This window comes from Equus asinus, unplaced genomic scaffold (assembly GCF_041296235.1).
Source record: "Equus asinus isolate D_3611 breed Donkey unplaced genomic scaffold, EquAss-T2T_v2 contig_197, whole genome shotgun sequence".
Taxonomy (NCBI): domain Eukaryota; kingdom Metazoa; phylum Chordata; class Mammalia; order Perissodactyla; family Equidae; genus Equus; species Equus asinus.
The window spans coordinates 849155-870896 of NW_027224846.1; the positions used below are offsets into that span (position 1 = coordinate 849155).

The 21742-nt window shown below is 35.9% G+C and overlaps 1 pseudogene; it reads left to right on the plus strand.

Annotated features, from left to right (window-relative positions):
- The window catches only part of LOC139043281 (regulator of DNA class I crossover intermediates 1-like), a 60902-nt pseudogene that overhangs the window by 30709 nt on the left and 8451 nt on the right, over nt 1–21742 (plus strand).

Here is a 21742-nt window from a genome sequence, read left to right on the forward strand (position 1 = left end):
GGTTGTGTTTAAGTACCTTCAGCTAACAAGGCTTCCCCCCTTGCACAAGACCTTACACTCAGCCAGGGATGAGTAGATACCTGTAGCTCTTTCTGGTCTCTCCTGAGTCTGCACTCAGCCTTACACATGTATGCAACCTTCCAGACCACCAGGAGGGTCTGGGAGTTTATCAAAGCCTCTTGTACCTTTTTGTTTTCTGGATCTCTCTATGAAATTTCTGGATGGTTTTTGCTTGCTCCAAATATCTCAGCCTCAGGCAGCTGCAATTTTGGGCTTCTTTGATAGTTTGCCACCAAGACAATGATTATTTTTGACAAATTCCCTGGGCATGAGTCTCCCACCTTCCCGACCCTCTCCAGACAAGCTCAGCCTTGGTAGGCTACCAGCCATGGAGTTGGGGGTGGAGGGATGGTGGCAGCCTAAGGCTAAAACTCCACAGGCTCCCACTGGTTCTACTAAGGTTGAGTAGTTTTTCTTGAAGTACTGCTTCACAGTTTATTGGATGCCATTGGTCACTCCCCATATTTGAAATGATTTTTTTGGTGAGTGTTATCTGGTTCTGTTACTGCTTTTAGGGGACAAGATTTGCCAGGTTTCTCAGTCTCTCATTCCAGAAGTCTGGCCCCACAATTGATTAATTTTGAATGTTAAACCACCCTTGTATTCCTGAGATAAACCCTACTTGGTCACAATGTGCTAACCTTGTTATGCATTCATTGGATTTGATTTGCCAAAATTTTGTTAGGGATTTTTACATTAGTCTTCATGAGGGAGATTACTTTCTAGTAATATCTTGTAATATCTTAGTCTGGTTTTGATATCAGCCTAATGTTGGTGTCATAGAATGAGTTGAGAAGTATTCCCTCCTGTGTAATTTTCTGAAAGAGTTTGTGTAGGATTGGTACATTTCTTCCTTAAATGTCTGGTAGAGTTCATCAGTGAAGTCAGTTGGTACGAAGTTCTTTTTGTGGGAAGGTTTTTTTTTTACTATAATTTCCACTTTTTACTAGATAGAAGGCTAGTTGGATTATTATTTTTTTAGTGAGCTTTGGTAGTTTGTGTCATACAAAAAATGTATCCATTTTATCTATGTTGTAAAATTTATTGACTTAAAGTTATTCATAATATCTCCTTATTATGCGTATGAAATCTTTAACTTCTGTAGTGATGTCTTTTCTCCCATTACTAATATGGGTAAGTTGTTTCTTCTTCCCTTTTTCCCAGTGATTATTCTGATTAGAGACTTGCCAATTTTATTTATTTTCTCAAAGAATCATCTTTCAGTTTCACGTATTTCTTACTTTTGTTTTTATTTCATTGAATTCTGCTCTTATCTTTATTTCCTTTTGTCTGTTTACTTTGGATTTAATTTACTCCTTTTTTCCTGATTTCTTAAGGTGAAAGCTGAGGTCATTGACTTGAGACTATTTTTCTTTTCTAATGCACGTGTTTAGTGCTGTAAATTTTCCATAACTGCTGCTTTGCTGCATCCTACAAATTTTGATATGTTTTGTTTTATTTTCATTCAGTTAAAAAACTTTCTAATTTTCCTTTTGATTTCTTCTTCACTCCATGAGATATTTAGAAATTTGTTATTTGGTTCCTAAAATTCCCAAGACTTTTCTGTTATCTTTCTAAATTAATTCCATTGTGGACAGGGAACATCCTTTGTGTGATTTGAATCCTTTCAAATTTATTGAGACTTGTATTATGGTTGTGAATATAGTTTACATTTAGTGCAACAATTGATATATGATTGGATTTGTCTGTTCTCTTGCTATTTATTTTTTATTTCTCCCATATAATCTTTGTTCCCTTTCCCTCTTTTCTGCCTTTATTTGATTTTAGTCTTTTTTATGACTTAATTTATCCTTTTGTTGGCTTGTTATCTATAACTCTGTTTTGTTTTTCAGTGGTTTCTTTAGAATTTATTGTATATATTTTAATTTATCACAGACTATATTCTAGTTATGTTATACTACTTCAAGTATTATGTAAGAACCCTGTAATGGTATGCTTCCGTTTCTCCCCTCTGGCCTTTGTGGTGTTGTATTCATACATTCACTTATATAGATGTTATAAATCCAATAATATATTATTGTTCTTTTTTCTTTAAAGAGAGTTAAAAATTAAGAAAATATGTTTTTTATACTTAAGCACAAATTTATCATTTTTGGTGGTCTTTGTTATTTTGTGTAGATCTAGATTTCCGTGTGGTGATATTTTCCTTATGTTTGAAAGACTTTTGTTAACATTTCTTATAGTGTGGGGCTGCTAGTAATTAATTCTTTCAGCTTCTGTGTATTTGTAAGTTTTTATTCTTTTCTTTTTGAAAGATATCTTTTGCATTGTTTCCTACTAGAAGTTGCTGTCATTCTTATCTTAATATCTATATATCTAATACATAATTTTTCTCTGTTTCTAAGATTTTTCTATCATAGATTCTCCATGGTGGATTTTCTATCATAGATTTCTATCCATTGATTAGGATGTTCCTTTTCTTTTTATTTCTTGTTTTTGAGCTGCATTGAGCATCTTGGATCTGTGAACTTAGTTTTTATCGAATGTGGAAAATTCAGCCATTGATTTTTTGGATATTTTTTATTCCTCTCCTCTCTTCTTTGGGGACCTTAATAACATGTAAGTTAGTCCATTTGAAGTTGTGTCACAGTTTATTGATGCTCTGTTTATTTATTTTCATCTTTTTTTCTCTCATTGTTTCATTTTATATAGATTATATTGCTTTTTCTTCAGATTCTCTAGTTGTATCTTCTTTGGTGTCTAATCTCTATGTAAATCTATTCAGTATATTTTTTATCTCTAGAAGTTTGTTTTAACTCTTCTTTATATCTTCCATGTTTCTATTCAACATCCTCAGTCTTTCGTCTATCTTTTTGGACGTAGGGAATATAGTTCTGATAACTCTTTTAATGTCCTTGTCTACGAATTCTATCATTTGTGTCATTTCTTGGTCTATTTCTAATAATTGATTTTTCTCTTCATTATGGGTTGTAACTTTCTACTTTTTTGCATTCCTGAAAATTTTTTTTTAGATTGTATACATTATGAATTTCATCTTTTTGGTCTGGACATTTTTGTATTCCTATAAATTTTCCTAAGGTTTTTCTGGGATTTTAGTTGCTTGGAAATAGTATGATCTTATTAAGGCTTGCTTTAAACTTTGTTAAACAGGACCAGATACACCTTCACTCTGTGGCTAATTTTGCCCCCTGCTAAGGCAATATCCTTCTTGTATTCTTAGAGTTCCTTTGAATTAAGAGGTTTTCCACTCTAACTGGTGGAAACACAAAATTTTCCCATTTCTGTTTGAGTTCCTGGAATTGTTCAATCTTCTCATCTTGGGTGTTGCTTTTCCCAGCCTTGGGTAATTACTTCATACGCATGTGCTGATCAGTACTTAGCTGAAGATTTGAGAACTTTCTGTAGATCTCTGGAGCCCTCTCTCTTTGAAGCACTCTCCTTCATGGTACTCTGCCCTGCATACTCTGTTCTCTGCAGTCTTCCTGACCTTCCAGTGCTCTTTCCTCAACAAAGGGAATCTGTGGGCTCCAACTGGATTTCCCCTCTCTGTTCTGTGGCTTGGATACTCTCTCCAAGCAATAAGCTAGGAGCAGTCATAGAATTCACCTTACTTGTTTTCTCTCTGTCAGGGATCGTTATCCTATTCTATCCAATGGCCCAAGTCTGAAAGCCATTGTCTCATACAGTTTGTCCAGTTTTATAATTCTGTCAGTCAATGAGGCTAAATCTTGTTTCTCTAACTTCATTTTGGCCAGATGGAAATCAGGATATTCGCATTCACCCAGCAGTCAGACTGATATTTTTTAAGGCAAAAAGCAAGAGAGTTTTACTTTTGTACTTAGCAATTTTCAATATTTCTTATTGCTCTTTTCAAAAATAAAGCTCTACATGATCTGGGCCCTTTTGTACCTTTTAAGCCTTAGGCCGTAAGTTTTCTTTCACTGATTCTATTCTAGCTTTACTCCTCTTCTTTTTGTTTCTCACATGTGCTGCAAATCTTGTATTTGTGTTTATTCCATCCCCCTGCAGTATGCATACTCCTCTCTTTATATGTCTAATCATTCTGTATCTTTAGCTTATTTATCACTTCTTTGCTAGGAACTTTCCTGACCAGCTATCTGAAAAGGACCTCCAACACAAGTTGTTCCATCGTCTGATCTTGTAGCACCTATAAAGCTGCTGTAATTATCTTTTTTATTTGTTTATTTCTTTTATCCATTGTGCTTATTAATGGTTAGTTATCTTATTTATTTGATATTATCTTCCTTCACTAGAATATAAGCTGTATTATCTCCCTACCACATGGCAGGCATACATTAAATATCTGTTTAATGCACATAAAAGCCTTATTTAGATAATAAATTTATCCATATTGTAGTCCATAACTGAATGAACTTTTATCTATAGGAAAAAGTGTTAAAGAAGTTGGATCGATTTATCTTAGTAAGGCTTTTATATTTTTAGCATCATTTCTCTCTGTCATCTTTACAAGTAGCAATCCTTCCCAACATTCAGTCCCCAACTCAAATGCCACGTACTTGATTTTTCTCAAGTAAAAGCATTTCTTTTATTTACTGTCGTAACGCTGTAGAATAGCACTTATCACTTTCTAGTTTTTCTTTCCCCTTCCAGACTATTTCTTGTGAGCAATAACTGTGCATTATACATTTCTCTGTTCTCCAGATCTCTCAGTGAGTGATTCTTCTGAGTCAGAATGCTTAAAATGCTGTTTAAAAATGATTATTTACATTTGTAGTGTGCTTTCTAATTTATGAAGTGCTTTTACATTTATTTTCTCATTTAAAGTAATACAGTTTCTCTGGTGTGAATGGTGTATATTATTGCGTGCTATAGGTTATGCGTTTGATATCACAGAATAACATTATTCTGCTCAAAACACTATTAAGACGCGTATTGAGAAACAGTGTAGGATCACGGTCTATGAACATTCCTGGACAAAATCTCTCTCTCTCTTTAATGCCAAACTGAATTCTTTTCTCTCTCTGTCCCCAATACGTGGCATAGTGCCTGGAACACGGCAGGTGGACCTGCTCATTAGATGTTTAATGAGTAACTTAAAAAATAAAATTGGAAATCAATCAGTTTTAGCAGTCTATGTTTCTTTTCTAAATTTCTTTGGTACCTCCAATCTCTGGAACAGCCCACCCCTAAGTAAATTTGTGGATAGTCAATGGCAACAAAATCCAGAGTATCTTGATTTTTTTTTGTTAGATTGGCACCTGAGCTAACATCTGTTGCCAATCTTTATTTGGCCAATCTTATATTGGCTAACATCTGTTGCCAATCTTTATTTATTTCTGTTTTTCTGCTTACCCCCAAAATCCCCCAGTACATAGTTGTATATTCTGGTTTTAGGTCCTTCTGCTTCTGCTATATGGGACGCCATGTCAGCATGGCTTAATGAGCAGTGTGCTAGGTCCGCACCCAGGATCTGAACTGGCGAAACCCTGGGCTTCCGAAGTGGAACGTGTGAACTTACCCTCTCTGCCACAGGGCCAGCCCCAGAATATCTTGATTTTTAATTATTTCGTGTAATAGCTTTGATTCTTTTATACAAGTTGGACATAACTTAGAATTATGTTTTATACATTAGAAGGGAACTTATAAGTTATCTAGGCTAACCTTTTCATCTAATTCATCTTATCTCTTGGCTTTATTACATATATATGCATTTGTATCTGTATTGCTCTCCCTTGGGAACTTCAGAGTTGTTTTTATATCCTTGTTAGGTTGAGAGATATCTGTTATAGTGTTCTGATAACTCTGATTTGATGTTTTAACACTGGGGATAATTTTTCCCTGCAGTGTGTTCAAAATATCTTTCTCTGATTAAACAGAGCAGCAGTTACATGCAGTGGTTGTCTAGGGTATTCACTAGACCTTATTACAGAAGACATGATATAGGTCGGTCATATTTTGTTAATATAACAGTGAATTGAACCACATCATACTTCATTTCAACACATTTTTTTGTGTTGAAATACAAAACTAAGTGTAGATTATTTTCATACTCACTGAGGCACATTAGACAAATTTCCACCCAAAACAATATTATTTATTCAAATAAAAAACTGAAAACATAGTCCAGGTAAATGTTAGTAGCTACTCAGTATGTTCTCTAAGAGTTTAACTTTAAGTTTCTAAATGAAAATTTCCTATGCTTTTCTTGTTAAATATGTTTTTATTTATCTCAAAGTCCAGGAAATCGGAATTTCCTTACTGAAAGACCTGATATAGTTACAGGTGAAGATTGTGGAACCATGGATGAGAGAAGACAGTCAGACTTCATTATTGAAAAATAGTCAGTACAACATATTTTGGAAGAAAATAGGAAAGAGGTTTCAAATTTTCTTGAAGATGCGAACCAGCCAACACCCAGCCTTCTGTCAGAGAATTGTGACTCTTTTATTAGTGAAAATGTGATCAATTTATTAAACATAGATCGGTGGAGTATAAAGAAAACCTTTGACAAGTGTGGTTTTGACAGTATGGGAGATATTTGTGCAGTCACTAGTTCTGATAAAAGCCATTCCACTGAGAGATGCATTAGAAGTATTTTTACAAATCCAGAGTTGACTTTTAGTAATTCTACTTTTAATAAAACAAGTTACCCAGAAAAGTGTCAGCCAAACAAGAACTATCAGAAAGAGTATAACGATCATGAAAGAAATAATCTTAGTACATCTTTTGAGAAGGATAGTTTCCCAGCCAGCTCTGAAAAAAAAGGTTGGTGTTATACACGAGAAGGGTAATAATCTATTGGTCTTTTTGTTTTTAGTACATATTTATATATAATATAGATATGTGTGTGTGTGTGTGTGTGTGTGTGTATTTGGAGGAGTATAAAATTGAAAATAGAGTGACATTCTATTATGTGACATTGTGTGGACCAGTGATTTCGTTCCATATGGGTCATGCTAATAAGCTTCCAATTTAAAAAAAAGAACTAGTCTGTGCTAGAGTTTTAGTTCAATGCATACTTTTATTTTTAAAGGAAAATTTGAAAGTGATTACCAAGAGAAGGCACCACAGAAGACAATCCAGATATATCCAATGAACCGTTTGTAAGTTTTCAGGTAAATCTGGGGAATGCAATTCAGCATCTAGTATAATGCATATTGAAGGGTTGAATTGATGCAATGTGAGGTAGGGGTGTTGCTGTCTCAGAGTGGGCAGACTGGCCTCTACAAAGGCTTACCAGTTGTCAGAATCTTAGTAATATCACCCTAGTTGAGAGTATGGTGCTCGTATTTGCCAGCACAAAGCCGTCATCTTATCTGAATCTTAGTGTTAATTAGATTTGAGAAGACTGACTTATGTGTTCAAGAAACTTACACACTCACCAGAATGTCAATTTATTAATTTACAGTAAGAAATAGAAGGGTTACTTATATAGGAATGTTTACTGGCATGATAAGCATGTTTTCTAATTCTTGGCAGCTCTCCATGGGAAGGTGGCTTGGTTAGTATAGAATCAGAACAAGGGAGTAATAGAATTCAGATGCTAATGGCATAAGCAAACATATCAAGAGTTTATGGGACTGCAGTTATACTTAATTAAAGAAAACTTGTAGTTTTGGAATAGTCCTAACTTTCTTGGTAATAATTGTGGTTTAGTCAAATCTGGGTAATTAACAATCATGAATTAGAATAGGTTTTTATTGTAGAAGTACTTTCTTATGGAAATATTTAAAATATCTATTTGTAAAAAGAATACCTATATGCCATTTTTATGGGATTGGCACAACAAATAAAACATTCACAACTTATTTAATAAAGTAAAAAAATTAGGTTCTTTGCTGTCAAACTTCCAGGTGTTCAGAAACTTATGAATGAAAACTAGCATGTTAGACCTTGAATTTTAAAATGTACTTTATGAAAGTGATTTTAGAACATGGTTCTCAAAGCTGGGTGCAGAACTGAATCACTCAAGGGGGTGATTTTAAAATACAAAATACCAAGTTTGACCCACACCCTTAGGATGGAGCTTATGTATTTTTTAAAAAGCTTCCCTTATAATTCTGATCTGTAGCCAACTTTGGGAACCATGATTTAGAACAATAATTTTCAGAGAGAATAAATCAAACTTTAATACTGTCTTATTTGTGACCCTAGGGGTAATGTCCCTTTGAAAGAATTGCCTTTTAAGCAGTCGTGGAACTTTGGACTTGGTGAGGTAAAGTACATTTTACATTATCTTTCCAATTAAGTCAGTTGATAATTCATGTCATATTTTAGTATTTGCAGTGTACTTTCATTTAAGGTTAGCTTTTATTGAAAAATTTCTTTTTAGGCTACTTTTCTTACTCTGGGGAAATTATAGTTTAGGTCTAGAAATAAAATTATTGCCTTTTCAGAAACTATAATGTGTTTATTTGAGAAAAACCAATCTAGATGCATTTATTTCTTTATTTCTTTAAATTTTTATTTTTTTCAGATGTACATCGTATTTCGAATTCTGTGTACATTACATCATGTTCACCACCCGAACACTAATTATAGTGCATCCCCTCGCATGTGAGCCTAATCACCCCTTTTGTCCTCCTGCCTCCCCCAGTGGTAACCACCAGTCCAATCTCCAATGCTATGTGTTTTTTTTTTCTTTTTGTCGTTTTTAATCTTCTACTTATGAGTGAGATCGTATGGTATTTGACTTTCTCCCTCTGACTTATTTCACTCAGCATAATACCCTCAAGGTCCATCCATATTGTCACAAATGGCCAGATTTCGTCATTTCTTATGGCTGAGTAGTAGTCCATCGTGTATAAATACAACATCTTCTTTATCCATTCGTCCCTTGATGGGCACCTAGGTGGCTTCCAAGTCTTGGCTATTGTGTATAATGCCGCAATGAACATAGGGGTGCAAGGATCTTTATGCCTTTGTGTTTTCAAGTTCTTTGGATAAATACCCAGCAGTGGAATAGCTAGATCGTATGGTAGATCTATCCTTAACTTTCTGAGGATACTCCATCCTGCTTTCCATTGTGGCTGCACCAGCTTGCACTGCCACCAGCAGTGAACAAGGGTTCCCTTCTCTCCACACCCTTTCCAACATTCGTTGTTTCCTGTGTTGTTATTTATAGCCATTCTGACCGGAGTGAGGTGATACCTCATTGTAGTTTTGATTTGCATTTCCCTGATAGCTAATGATGTTGAGCATCTTTTCATATGCCTGTTGGCCATCTGGATATCTTTGGAGAAATCTCTGTTCAGATCTTTTGCCCATTTTCTAATTGGATTGTTGGTTTTTTTGTTGTTGATCTATATAAGTTCTTTGTATATTTTGGATATTAACCCCTTATTTGATATATGGTCTGCAAATAGCTTCTCCCAATTGTTAGGTTCTCTTTTCGTTTTGTTGATGGTTTCCTTTGCTGTGCAGAAGCTTTTTAGTTTGATGTACTCCCATTTGTTCATTTTTTCTTTTGTTTCCCTTGCCCGGTCAGACATGGGACTTGAAAATATGCTGCTCAGACCAATGTCATAGAGCATACTGCCTATGTTTTCTTCTAGAAGTCTCATGGTTTCGGGTCTTACATTCAAGTCTTTAATCCATTTTGAGTTGATTTTTGTGCATGGTGTAAGGGAATGGTGTACTTTCATTCTTTTGCATGTGGCTGTCCAGTTTTCCCAACACCATTTATTGAAGAGACTCTCCTTTCTCCATCGTATGCTCTTGGCTCCCTTGTCGAATATTAGCTGTCCATAAACGTGTGGGTTTACTTCTGGGCTCTCAATTTTGTTCCATTGATCTGTGTGTCTGTTTTTGTGCCAGTACCATTCTGTTTTGGTTACTATGGCTTTGTAGTACAATTTGAAATCAGGGAGTGTGATACCTCCAGCTTTGTTCTTTTTTCTCAGGAATCCTTTGGCTATTCGGGGTCTTTTGTTGTTCCATATAACTTGTAGGATTCTTTGTTCTATTTTTGTAAAAAATGTTGTTGGAACTTTGATAGGGATTGTGTTGAATCTATAGATTGCTTTAGGAAGTATGGACATTTTAACGATGTTAATTCTTCCAATCCAAGAGCACGGAATATCTTTCAACAATGTTTTATAGTTTTCGGTGTAGAGATCTTTCACCTCTTTGGTTAAGTTTATTCATAGGTGTTTTATTCTTTTTGTTGCAATTGTAAATGGGATTGTATTCTTAATTTCTCTTTTTGCTACTTTGTTGTTAGTGTATAAAAACACAACTGAGTTTTGTACATTGATTTTGTATCCCGCAACTTGACTATATTCCTTTATTATTTCTGAAAGTTTTTTAGTGGACTCTTTAGGGTTTTCTAGATATAAAATCATGTCGTCTGCAAAGAGTGACAGTTTCACTTCTTCTTTTCCAATGTGGATCCCTTGTATTTCTTTTTCTTGCCTGATTGCTCTGGCTAGGACTTCCAATACTATGTTAAATAAGAGTGGTGACAGCGGGTATCCTTGTCTGGTTCCTGTTCTTAGAGGGATAGCTTTCAGTTTTTCTCCATTGAAAATGATATTTGCTGTGGGTTTGTCATATATGGCCTTTATTATGTTGAGGTATTCTATACCAATTTTATTGAGAGTTTTTATTATAAATGGATGCTGTATCTTGTCAAATGCTTTGTCTGCATCTGTTGAGATGATCATGTGATTTTTATTCTTCATTTTGTTAATGTGGTGTATCACGTTGTTAGATTTGCAGATGTTAAACCATCCCTGCATCCCCGGAATGAAACCCACTTAATCATGATGTATGATCTTTTTAATGTATCATTGTATTCGATTTGCTAGTATTTTGTTGAGGATTTTCGCGTCGATGGTCATCAGTGATATTGGCCTGTAATTTTCTTTTTTTGTGTTGTCCTTGTCTGGTTTTGGTATCAGGATAATGTTTGCTTCGTAGAAGGAGTTAGGAAGCCTCCCCTCCTCTTTAATTTTTTGGAAGAGTTTGAGAAGGATAGGTATTAACTCTTCTTTGAGTGTTTGGTAGAATTCACCAGGGAAGCCATCTGGTCCTGGACTTTTATTTTTTGGGAGGTTTTTGATTGCTGTTTCGATCTCCTTACTGGTAATCGGTCTATTCAAATTTTCTACATCTTCTTGGTCCAGTTTTGGAAGGTTGTATGTTTCTAAGAATTTATCCATTTCTTCTAGATTATCCAATTTGTTGGCGTATAGCTTTTCATAGTATTCTCTTATTATCTTTTGTATTTCTGAGGTGTCCGTTGTAATCTCTGCTCTTTCATTTCTGATTTTATTTATCTGAGCCTTCTCTCTTTTTTTCTTGGTGAGTCTAGCTAAGGGTTTGTCAATTTTGTTTATCTTTTCGAAGAACCAGCTCTTGGTTTCATTAATTTTTTCTATTGTTTTCTTAGTCTCTATTTCATTTATTTCTGCTCTGATTTTTATTATTTCCTTCCTTCTGATTTTGAGCTTTGTTTGTTGTTCTTCTTCCAGTACCTTTAGGTATGCTTTTAGATTGTCTATTTGGGATTTTTCTTCTTTGTTGAGGTAGGCCTGAATTGCTATAAACTTCCCTTGTAGAACCGCTTTTGCTGTATCCCACAGATTTTGGCGTGTCATGTTTTCATTTTCATTTGTCTCCAGGAATTTTTTGATATCTTCTTTGATTTCTTCATTGACCCAATCATTGTTCAGTAGCATTTTGTTCAATCTCCACATTTTTGTGGCTTTTCTGGTTTTCTTTCTGTAGTTGATTTCCAGTTTCATACCTTTGTGGTCAGAAAAGATGCACGGTATTATTTCGATCTTCTTAAATTTATTGAGACTTGTTTTGTGGCCTAATATGTGATCAATCCTGGAGAATGTTCCATGGGCATTTGAAAAGAATGTGTATTCTGTGGTTTTTGGATGGAATGTTCTGTATATATCTACTAAGTCCATCTGGTCTAATGTGTCCTTTAAGGCGAGTGTTTCCTTATTGATCTTCTGTTTGGATGATCTATCCATTGGTGTAAGTGGAGTGTTAAAGTCCCCTACTATTATTGTGTTACTGTCTATTTCTCCTCTTATGTCTGTTAATAATTGCTTTATATATTTAGGTGCTCCTATGTTGGGTGCGTAGATATTTACAAGTGTTATATTTTCTTGTTGGATTGTTCCCTTTATCTTTATGTAGTGCCCGTCTTTGTCTCTTATTACAGTTTTTGATTTAAAGTCTATTTTGTCTGATATAAGTATTGCTACCCCTGCTTTCTTTTCTTTGCCATTTGCATGGAATATCTTTTTCCATCCTTTCACTTTCAGTTTGTGAGTGTCTGTAGGTCTGAAGTGTGTCTCTTGTATGCAGCATATACGTGGATCTTGTTTTTTTATCCAGTTGGCCACCCTATGGCATTTGATTGGAGCATTTAGTCCATTGACATTTAAAGTAGTTATTGATAAATATGTGTTTATTGCCATTTTGTCACTTTTTCTTTTTTGGGGTGTTTTAGTAGTTCTTCTCAGTTCCTTTCTTTTTCTCTTGCTCTCTTCCCTTCTGGTTTGATGGTTATCTTTAGTAATATGTTTGATTTCTTTTGTCTTACTCTTTGTCCTGCTTGTTATAGGTTTCTGGTTTGTGGTTACCATGAGGATCCTATTTAATATACTGTGCATGTAACAGTCTATATTGAGTAGATAGACTCTTTAGCTTGACCTCTTTCTAAAAGCTCTACTTTTTCACTCCCCTCCTCCCACATTATGTTTTTCACATCATATATAGTCTTGTGTTTAGTGTGTGTCTATCTATTACCCTCTTATCATTGAAATAGGTGATTTTAGTACATTTGTCTTTTAACCTTCATATTATCTTCACAGGTAGTTGATCTGCTGCCTTTACTGTCCTTTTACCTTGCTAGTGATTTTATTGCCTGTCTTGTGTGGTTGTTGTTTTGGGTTTTTTTGATAATTTTTTTTAATCTCTATTTGTGGTTATTGCTTTCCCACTTAAATAAGTCCCTTCAGCAATTCTTGCAGAACTGGTTTCTTGGTGATAAACTCCTTTAATTTTTGCTTGTCTGGGAAGCTGTTTATCTCTCCTTCCATTCTGAATGACAACCTTGATGGATAGAGTATTCTTGGTTGTAGGTTTTTTCCTTTTAGCCTTTAAATATGTCGTGCTATTCTCTTCTTACCTGTAGGGTCTTGACTGAGAAGTCCGCTGATAGTCTGATGGGCTTCCCTTTATATGTCACTTGCGGCCTTTCTCTTGCTGCTGTTAGGATTCTCTCTTTGTCTTTAATTTTAGACATTTTGATTATAATATGTCTTGGTGTGGGCCTCTTTGGGCTTCTCTTGTTTGGAGTTCTCTGTGCTTCCTGAAGTTGGATGTCTGTTTCCTTCCTCAGGTTAGGAAAATTTTCCTCTATTATTTCTACAAATACACTTTCTGTCCCTTTGTCTCTCTCTTCTCCTTCTGGGACCCCTATAATCCGAATGTTAGCACGCTTGATATTGTCCCAGAGTTCCCTTACTCTCTTCTCATTCTGTCTAATTCTTTTTTCTCTTTTCTGTTCTGATTGGGTGATTTCCTCTAGTCTTTCATCTAGTTCGCTGATCCGTTCTTCTCCTTCCTCTACTCTGTTATTGAGTCCCTCGAGTGAATTTCTCATTTTGAGTATTGTATTCTTCATTTCTGATTGTTTTTTTTTTATATCTTCCAGTTCTTTGCTGATGTGCTCACTGTGTTCATCCATTCTTCTCCGCATATCTGTGAGCATCCTCATGATATTTTGTTTGAATTCTTTGTTGAGTAGGTCACTAGTTTCTGTTTCACTTAGTTCTAATCTACAAGAGCCAGATCCTGTAAGCTCATCACAGCAAAAGAGACTCAAGTTCAGAAAGATTAAATAACTTGTTCAAAGTTACACATTTGAGCCAGGATTCAAACTTTTGTCTTATCTGACTGTATATTTTCAACTATATTAATTGTTTTGTCTTTTTGTCTTCAGTGTGTACATTGAGTACATATCATGAATTCATTCACTAGAATTTATTGTCATTCTCCTGTATGCTAGACACTGAAGATTCAGTGGTGAAGAAACAGTTTTTGTTCTTATGAAGCTTATATTGTGTTATGCACTAGACTCTGCAAGGTACAGAGATGAAGGGACATGGGACCTGTTTTTAGGAAGCTATGGTCTAGTAGCTAGACAGAAACAGAAAAAAATATAATACATTTAGATAAATTGCTCCAATTGGGGTTTGTACAAGGGGCAGTGGGAAACAAGTAAAAAATAATTCTAAGTTTCATGGCTAGTCAGGAGGAAGATGTAATAGAGGAGAAAACTTTTGATCTGGATATCAATTAATAAGTTTACCAAATGGACAAACTGCCTTCATACTATGAAGAAGAAGCAACATAGATAGAAACTAACAAGTGAGAGAGTATAGCTTATTTTAGAAGCTGCAAAGTAACTTCATTCCAGTTGTTGTTATTGCTACTACTATAGTGTAAATTACAAGCGATGGTGAAATGGCAAAAGATAATTCTAGACAATATAAAGGGCTAGATCATAAAAGACTTTACATGACATATACCAGTTTTATTTTCTGTCACCAAACAGAGCCACTGAAAAAATTTTAGTAGAGGAGTTTGATGACATGTGAGTATTAAAAAGTTGACTCTAGCAACAATGAGAGATTTGAGAAGTGGCATGACTCAAGGCAGGGCAAAAAATAATGAGGGCTTGAAGTTGAGCAGTGTAAGTAAGGATGGAAATGAGGGAAGAGCTATCACAAAGATTTAGAAGATCTTGATTTGATAGTTGTTGTTGATTAGTTAAGGGAGAAGGAAAACATTGAAGGAGATCTGGATTTATTATTTGGGTAAATGAGTAGTTGATGGGATAGTGCCATTCACCTAGATTGAAGTGTTAATGTTTTATTGAGGATTTTTGTATGTATGTTCATCAGGGATATTGTCCTGTGATTTTCTTTTCTTGTGGTGTCCTTGACTAGTTTGGATATCGGGGTAATGCTGGCCTCATAAAAGGAGTTTGGAAGAGTTGTCTCCTCTTCTCTTTTTTGAAATAGTTTGAGAAGGATAGGTATTAATTCTTCTTTGAATGTTTGGCAACATTCACCAGTGGAAGCCATTTGTCCTGGACTTTTGACATTGGGAAGTTTTTGATTACTGGTTTGATATCTTTACTAGTAATAAGTCTATTCATATTTTCTATTGCTTCATGAATTAGTCTTGGTAGGTCGTATGTTTCTAGAAATTTATCTTTTTCTTCTAGATTGTCCAGTTTGTTGTTGTATAATTAATCATAATGGTGTCTTATGATGCATTTTATTTCTGTGATATCAGTTGTAACGGCTTTTCTTTCATTTCTGATTTTATTTATTTGAGTCCTCTCTCTTTTTTCTTGTTAAGTCTAGCTAATGGTTTGTCAATTTTGTTTGTCTTTTCAAAAAACCAGCTCTTAGTTTCATTGATCTTTTCTAGTGTCTTTTAGTGTCTATTTCATTTATTTTCACTCTGATCTTTGTTATTTCCGTCTTTTACTAACTAGGTTCAGTTTGTTCATTTTCTTGTTCCTTGAGGTGTAAAGCTGTGTTGTTTATTTGAGATCTTTCTTGTTTCTTAATGTGGGCATTTATCACCAGGAACTTCCATCTTAGAACTGCTCTTGTTGCATCCCATAAGTTTTGGTATGTTGTATTTCCATTTTCATTTGTCTCAAGATATTTTTTAATTTCTTTTTTGATTCTTCTTTGACCCATTAGTTGTTCAGGAGCATGTTATTTAATATCCACATATTTGTGAATTTTCCAGTTTTCTTCTTGTAATTGATTTTGAGTTTCACGTCATTGCAGTTAGAAAACATGTTTAATGTGATTTCAGTCTTCTTAAATTTATTAAGATTTGTTTTGTGGCCTAACATATGGTCTATCCTGGAGAATGTTCCTTGTGTGCTTGAGAAGAATGTGTATTCTGTTGCTTGTGGATGGAATGTTCTGTGTATGTATGTTTGGTCTATCTGGTCTAAAGTGCCATGTAAGGCCAATATGTTTTTATTGATTTTCTGACTGGATGATCTATCCTTTGATGAAAGTGGGGTATTAAAGTCCCCTACTGTTGTATTGTTGTATATTTTCTCTCTTTAGGTCTGTTAATATTTGTTTTATTTATTTTGGTGTTCCTGTGTTGAGTGCATAAATATTTACAAATGTCATATCCTTTTGTTGGATTCACCCCTTTTTTATTATGCAGTCATGCATTGCTTAATGACGGGATACATTCTGAGAAATACGTCAGTAGGCAATTTCATCATTATGAGAACCTCATAGAGCATACTAAAGGGGAACAAAATTTGCCATCCCAAAATGTGTCTCTTTAACGTGAGGATTGTTTTAGGCTATTTTTGAGAAAAAAAGACTTAGAAAGTTTGTCTTGTAACCTACCCCTTAACTGCCTAAAAGAATTCAGATTAAAAAGAGCTGTCTCAGGAAGCAAGCTATCACCTTAGCATAACATGAACTAGGTGATAGACAGGAAGGCACCTAGAAAAGCCTGATTTTTGGACTCCCTTCTGTGTTTTTCTGTTTCTGTGGCCAAACACTTGTTTTCTAGGCATTTGCTCCTTTTCACTTACCTGTGAATTGCCTTCTTTCCCTTTCAAGTCCCTGACTCTCTTCATCTCCAACATCTTATTTTGTCTTTACCTGAAGATGATATTTAAGGTGAAGGCTTTGGCTAGTTACTTGGTTTTATTGTGTTTCTCACATGTGTACATGTTATTAAACTTTTGTTTTTCTCCTGTTAATTTGCCTCGTGTCAATTTAATTTTTAGATCAGCCAGAAAAACCTAGAAGAGTAGAGGAAAATTTCTTCCTCTCTTACAGTACTTACACAAACCTCAATGGTATAGCCTGCTACACACCTAGACTATATGTTACTTTTCTTAAAGGATCACTGTTGTATACACAGTCTGTTGTTGAATGAAACGTTTTTATGTGGTGCATGACTATATAATGACCTTCTTTGTCTCTTATTACTCTCTTTGTCTCCAAGTCTCTTTGTATTAAAGTCTATTTTGTGTGATATATGTATAGCTATGCCAGGTTTTTTTTTTGGTTTTCATTTGCATGGAATATCTTTTTCTGTCCCTTTACTTTCAGACTGTGTGTGTCCTTACCTCTGAAGTGAGTTTCTTATAGGCAGCATATAGATGGATCTTGTTTTTTCAGTCTATTTAGCCACTCCATATTTTTTGAGTGGAGAATTTAGTCCATGTACATTTAAAGTAATTATTAATAGGTGTGGACTTATTACTATTTTGTTCATTTTTTTCTGACTGTTTTGTAATTCCTTTGTTTTTTCTTTTTTTCTTTCTTTGTGATTTGATGATTTTCTGTAATGGTGTGCTTAGGATTCCTTTTTCTTTATCTTTTGTGTATCTACTGTAGGTTTTTGCTTTGTGTTACCATGAGGCTTATGTAAAACAACTTATAACATTCTAAGTTCTTAAAAACTTAAGTTTGAATGCATTCTAAAGATCTAAATTTTTACTGCCCTCCCAAGTTTTATGTTTTTGATGTCACAACTTATATCTTTTTATCTTGTGTATTTATTAACAAAACATTGTAGTTGTTATTTTTAGTACTTTTGTCTTTTAACCTTCATACTAGCTTTATAAGTGATTAACCCATCACCTACAACATTAGATTATTCTGAATTTTACTATATAGTTACCTTTACCAGTAAGATTTATAATTTTATATGTTTTCCTGTTACTGATTTAGGGCCCTCTCGGTTTAGCTGAAAGTCCCTTTAACATTTCTTGTAAGGCCAGTCTAGTGATGATAAACTCTTTTAGCTTTTTGTTGTCTGGAAAACTTTTTATCTATCCTTCTATTCTGAAGGACAGCTTTGCTGGGTAGGGTATTCTTGACTAGCAGTTTTTTTCTTCCAGCACTTTGAATATGTTGTGCCACTCCCTTCTGGCCTGCAAAGTTTCTGCTTAAGATCTGCTAATAGTCTTATGAGGGTTCCTTGGATGTAACAAGTTGTTTTTATCTTGCTGTTTTTAAGATTCTTTCCTTGTCTTTAACTTTTGATAACTTAATTATAATGTGTCTTGGTGAGGTCTCTTTGAGTTCATCTCATTTGGAACTCTCTGGGCTTCCTGGATCTGGATGTCTGTTTCTTTCCCCACGTTAGGGAAGTTTCAGTCATAATTTCTCTAGATAAATTTTCTGCCCCTTTCTTCTTTTGGGACCCCTATAATACAAATATTGGTCCACTTGATGTTGTCAATAAGTTCCTTGTGCTATCTTCATTCTTTTTCATTCCTTTTTCTTTTTGCTCTTCTGATTGGGTAAATTCCTCTGCCCTGTCTTTTTGTTTGCTGATCCTTTCTTTGGCTTCATCTAGTCTTCTTTTGTACCTTTCTATTGTATTTTTCAGCTCTGTGATTTATTTTTGGTATTTTTCTTATACTTTCTACGCTATGTTCTCTTTGTTGAAATTCTCACTTTGTTCATGTATTTTTCTCCTGACCTTGGTGAGCATCTTTATGATGGCTAATTTGAACCATTTATCAGGTAAATCACTTATTTCATTAAGGTCTTTTTCTGAGGCTTTATCTTGTTCTTTCATATGGAATGTCTTCTTCTGTTTCTTTATTTTCCTTGATTCTCTGTGTTGGTTTCCATGCATTCTGTAAAACAGCCACCTCTCTAGTCTTGAAGAAGTGGCCTCGTGCAGGAGATGAACCTTATGTTTCAACCCTGCTGTAGCTCTTGGTTGTCTCTCAAACCTTTGTGGTTGTTCAAGCAGTCTGCTTTATTTTTTGTGGCTCCCAGTATTTGAGGGTGTGCAAAAACCTGCCGGTGTCCCAATAGGGAAGATCTCAGTCAACATCTAGATTCAGTCTAATTGGAAACTGGACCCTGATGCAGCAGCTTTTGAAGTATGTAAATATACCTCATTCATGGGAAGACTTTGACATGAGCATTTCTGTGTGCTCGTCTGCACTGAGCCCTGGTGTGATAGCCATATAAGAACTGCTTGTTTGCTGACATCCTGTTGAATCTATGAACACAAGCCCTGCTGGCCACCAGAGCCAGGCTATCAAGGGATGTGTCTTTTGGGCAGCTGACACAGAAACCCTGGTGCTAGATATGTGCACAATCTCCTTTCTTGGAGACATTAGCAACCTAGGGTGGGACAGATGGAGAGTGTGAAGATGGTAACCATTGGGCTTCCTGGTCTCTGGGGAGGATTGCAGTTAGCCCCTAGGTCTGTGCTTAGTTAGAAGCTTGACCCTCAGGCCACAGGTATGAAGATAAGCTAATAGGCTTCTTTCACAGAAAGACGGGCATTTCAGTCTGCTGCCTCACTGCTGTGCCCTGGACCGGTAGCTGGTTAGGAACTCTTTCTTTGTTCATTATAGTCCTGTGGGACCTGTGAACGTAAATTGTAGGGGAGGAAAACAATTCCTCTACCCTCTGGGTCCTTCTGGCTGGTCTAAGAATTAAATTGACATGAGACAGAATAACAGGAGAGAATCAAAGTTTGATAACATATGTACATGGGAGAAACCCAGGAAAATCTTGCTGGAGTGGCTGAAATTGCCACCTTAATACCATCTTCAGCTAAAGATAAAGGAGGATATTGGGGGTAGTGGTTTGGGACTTCAAAGGAGAGGAAGGCAATTTACATGACGATGGAAATGCAAATGTTTGATAAACAAGTGTTTGCTGGGCCATCTGTAGACAATGGGAACTGAAAGAGATCTTTTGATAAAATGGCCCTTGCTAGATGTCTTTCTGTCTACCACACCTAGAATTATCTATGGTGATATCTCCTTCCTGGGACAGGCCATTCTATCTTAAATTCTTTTAGGCAGTTAGGGGGAAGGTCAGAATTTCTTTCAAAGAGTCAAAGACTCTTTTGTCCTTAAAATAATCAAGGCAAAGAGACACATTTTGGGGTGGCAAATTCTTTTTTTTTTTTTTTTCTGGGAAAGATTTGCCCTGAGCTAACATCTATTGCCAATCTTCCTCTCTCTTTCATTTTTTTCCCCTCCCCAAAGCCTCAGTGCATGGTTGTATATTCTAGTTGTAAGTCTTAGTTCTTCTATGTGGTCTGCCGCCACAGCATGGCTGCTGACAGATGAGCCATGTGGTTCCATGCCCGGGAACCAAACCCAGGCCACCAAAGTGGAACACACCGAACTTCAACCACTAGGCCATCAGGGCTGGCTCAGATGGCCAATTCTGATCCTCTTCAAAGCCTTGTTGGCTGCCAGAGCCAGCTGATCAAGGGGCATCCCATGGGTGGCAGCTGCGAAAACTGGGCCTCCAGACAATGTGCACAAGCTCTTTTCTGGGAGATACTGGTGACTTGGAGCAAGGCAGAGTTGGACTGTGAAGATGGTGCCCACTGGGCTCTATGGTCTTAGGAGAATATTTCAGTAGGCCTGTAGATGTGTGTTAAATTAGAAGCCTGCTCCTTAGGCCAAAGATTTAAGATAAGCAAATAGGCTTCTCTCACAGAAGGATTGGGGTGCGATTCAATCTACTGTCTCTTTGCTTTGCCCTGGAGGATAGCCAGTTAGGAACTCTTTCTCCATTTGTTACAGTCCTGTGGGACCCTCAAATGTAAGCTCCATTCTGCAAGGTACTGGTGACCATGAGCGAGGCAGCGGGAGAGTGGAAAGATGGTACCCAGCCTCCGAGTTCACTGGAGAGGATTACAGTCAGCCCTTAGATGTGAGTTTAATTAGAAGCCTGACTCTTAGTTTGCAGCTATGAGGATAAGCTAATAGGCTTGTTTCACAGAAAGACTGGATAGTCAGTGAGCTGCCTCTGCTCTAGGCCCTGGGGTGCAGCATGGTGAGCCTGTGCGAGCCCTTTAGGAACTGTTTTTCAGTTCCGTGTAGCCTTGTGGGTCTCATGGACACAAGCCCTGTTGGCTTTCAAAACTTGACGTTTTGGGGGCTTATCTCTTTGGTGAAGGCCTTAAAAGTTCAAGTACCAGATATGAGGGTCAAGCCATTCACTCCTTGGGGAGAAGCTCAGAGTTGTGGGTTCCCTCCTGGTTGTGGATCATGCCCAGGGTGGGGTTTATGGTAAGATTGTGTCTCGGCCTCTCCTACCCATTTGACTGTGGGTTTTTTCTCATTCCCCTGATGTATGGGAGTCTCTGAGCTTGTTTTGGGGTTTCTTTCAGAGGAAATTGTTCTGTATGTAGCTGTAGATTTGGTGTGTCTGTGGGAGGAGGTGAGTTCAGGATCCTCCTACATTGCCGTCTTGAACTGGAACTTATTTAATTTTAAAGTAGTAGAGGAATAAGATTTAAATTATGGTTGTTACCAATGGGAAGGTAATCACTAGAGAAATAAAGACACGTAGAAGATATTCAGAATTCAAGGGAGTGGGGATGTCACACTAGGAAACCTGATCAAGATGGGAAAGAATGAAATAACTTTTAGATAAATGGGAAAGGTAAAATGTAAGGAATGAAAACTGCTTAGCAATTAATATATGAAATATAAAGAGGTTGATTTTTCTTAACAAGATTCCAAGAACATCAAATTGAGAAGAAAAAAATAATCTTTATAGTTTTTCAAGAAACATGTAGAACATAATAATAGAGGTTAAAAATAAAAAGATGGCAAGATATATATAAATAAAATATATATTATTGGAACAAGGAGAGTAAAAATTCAATGACAAGCCCATTCAGA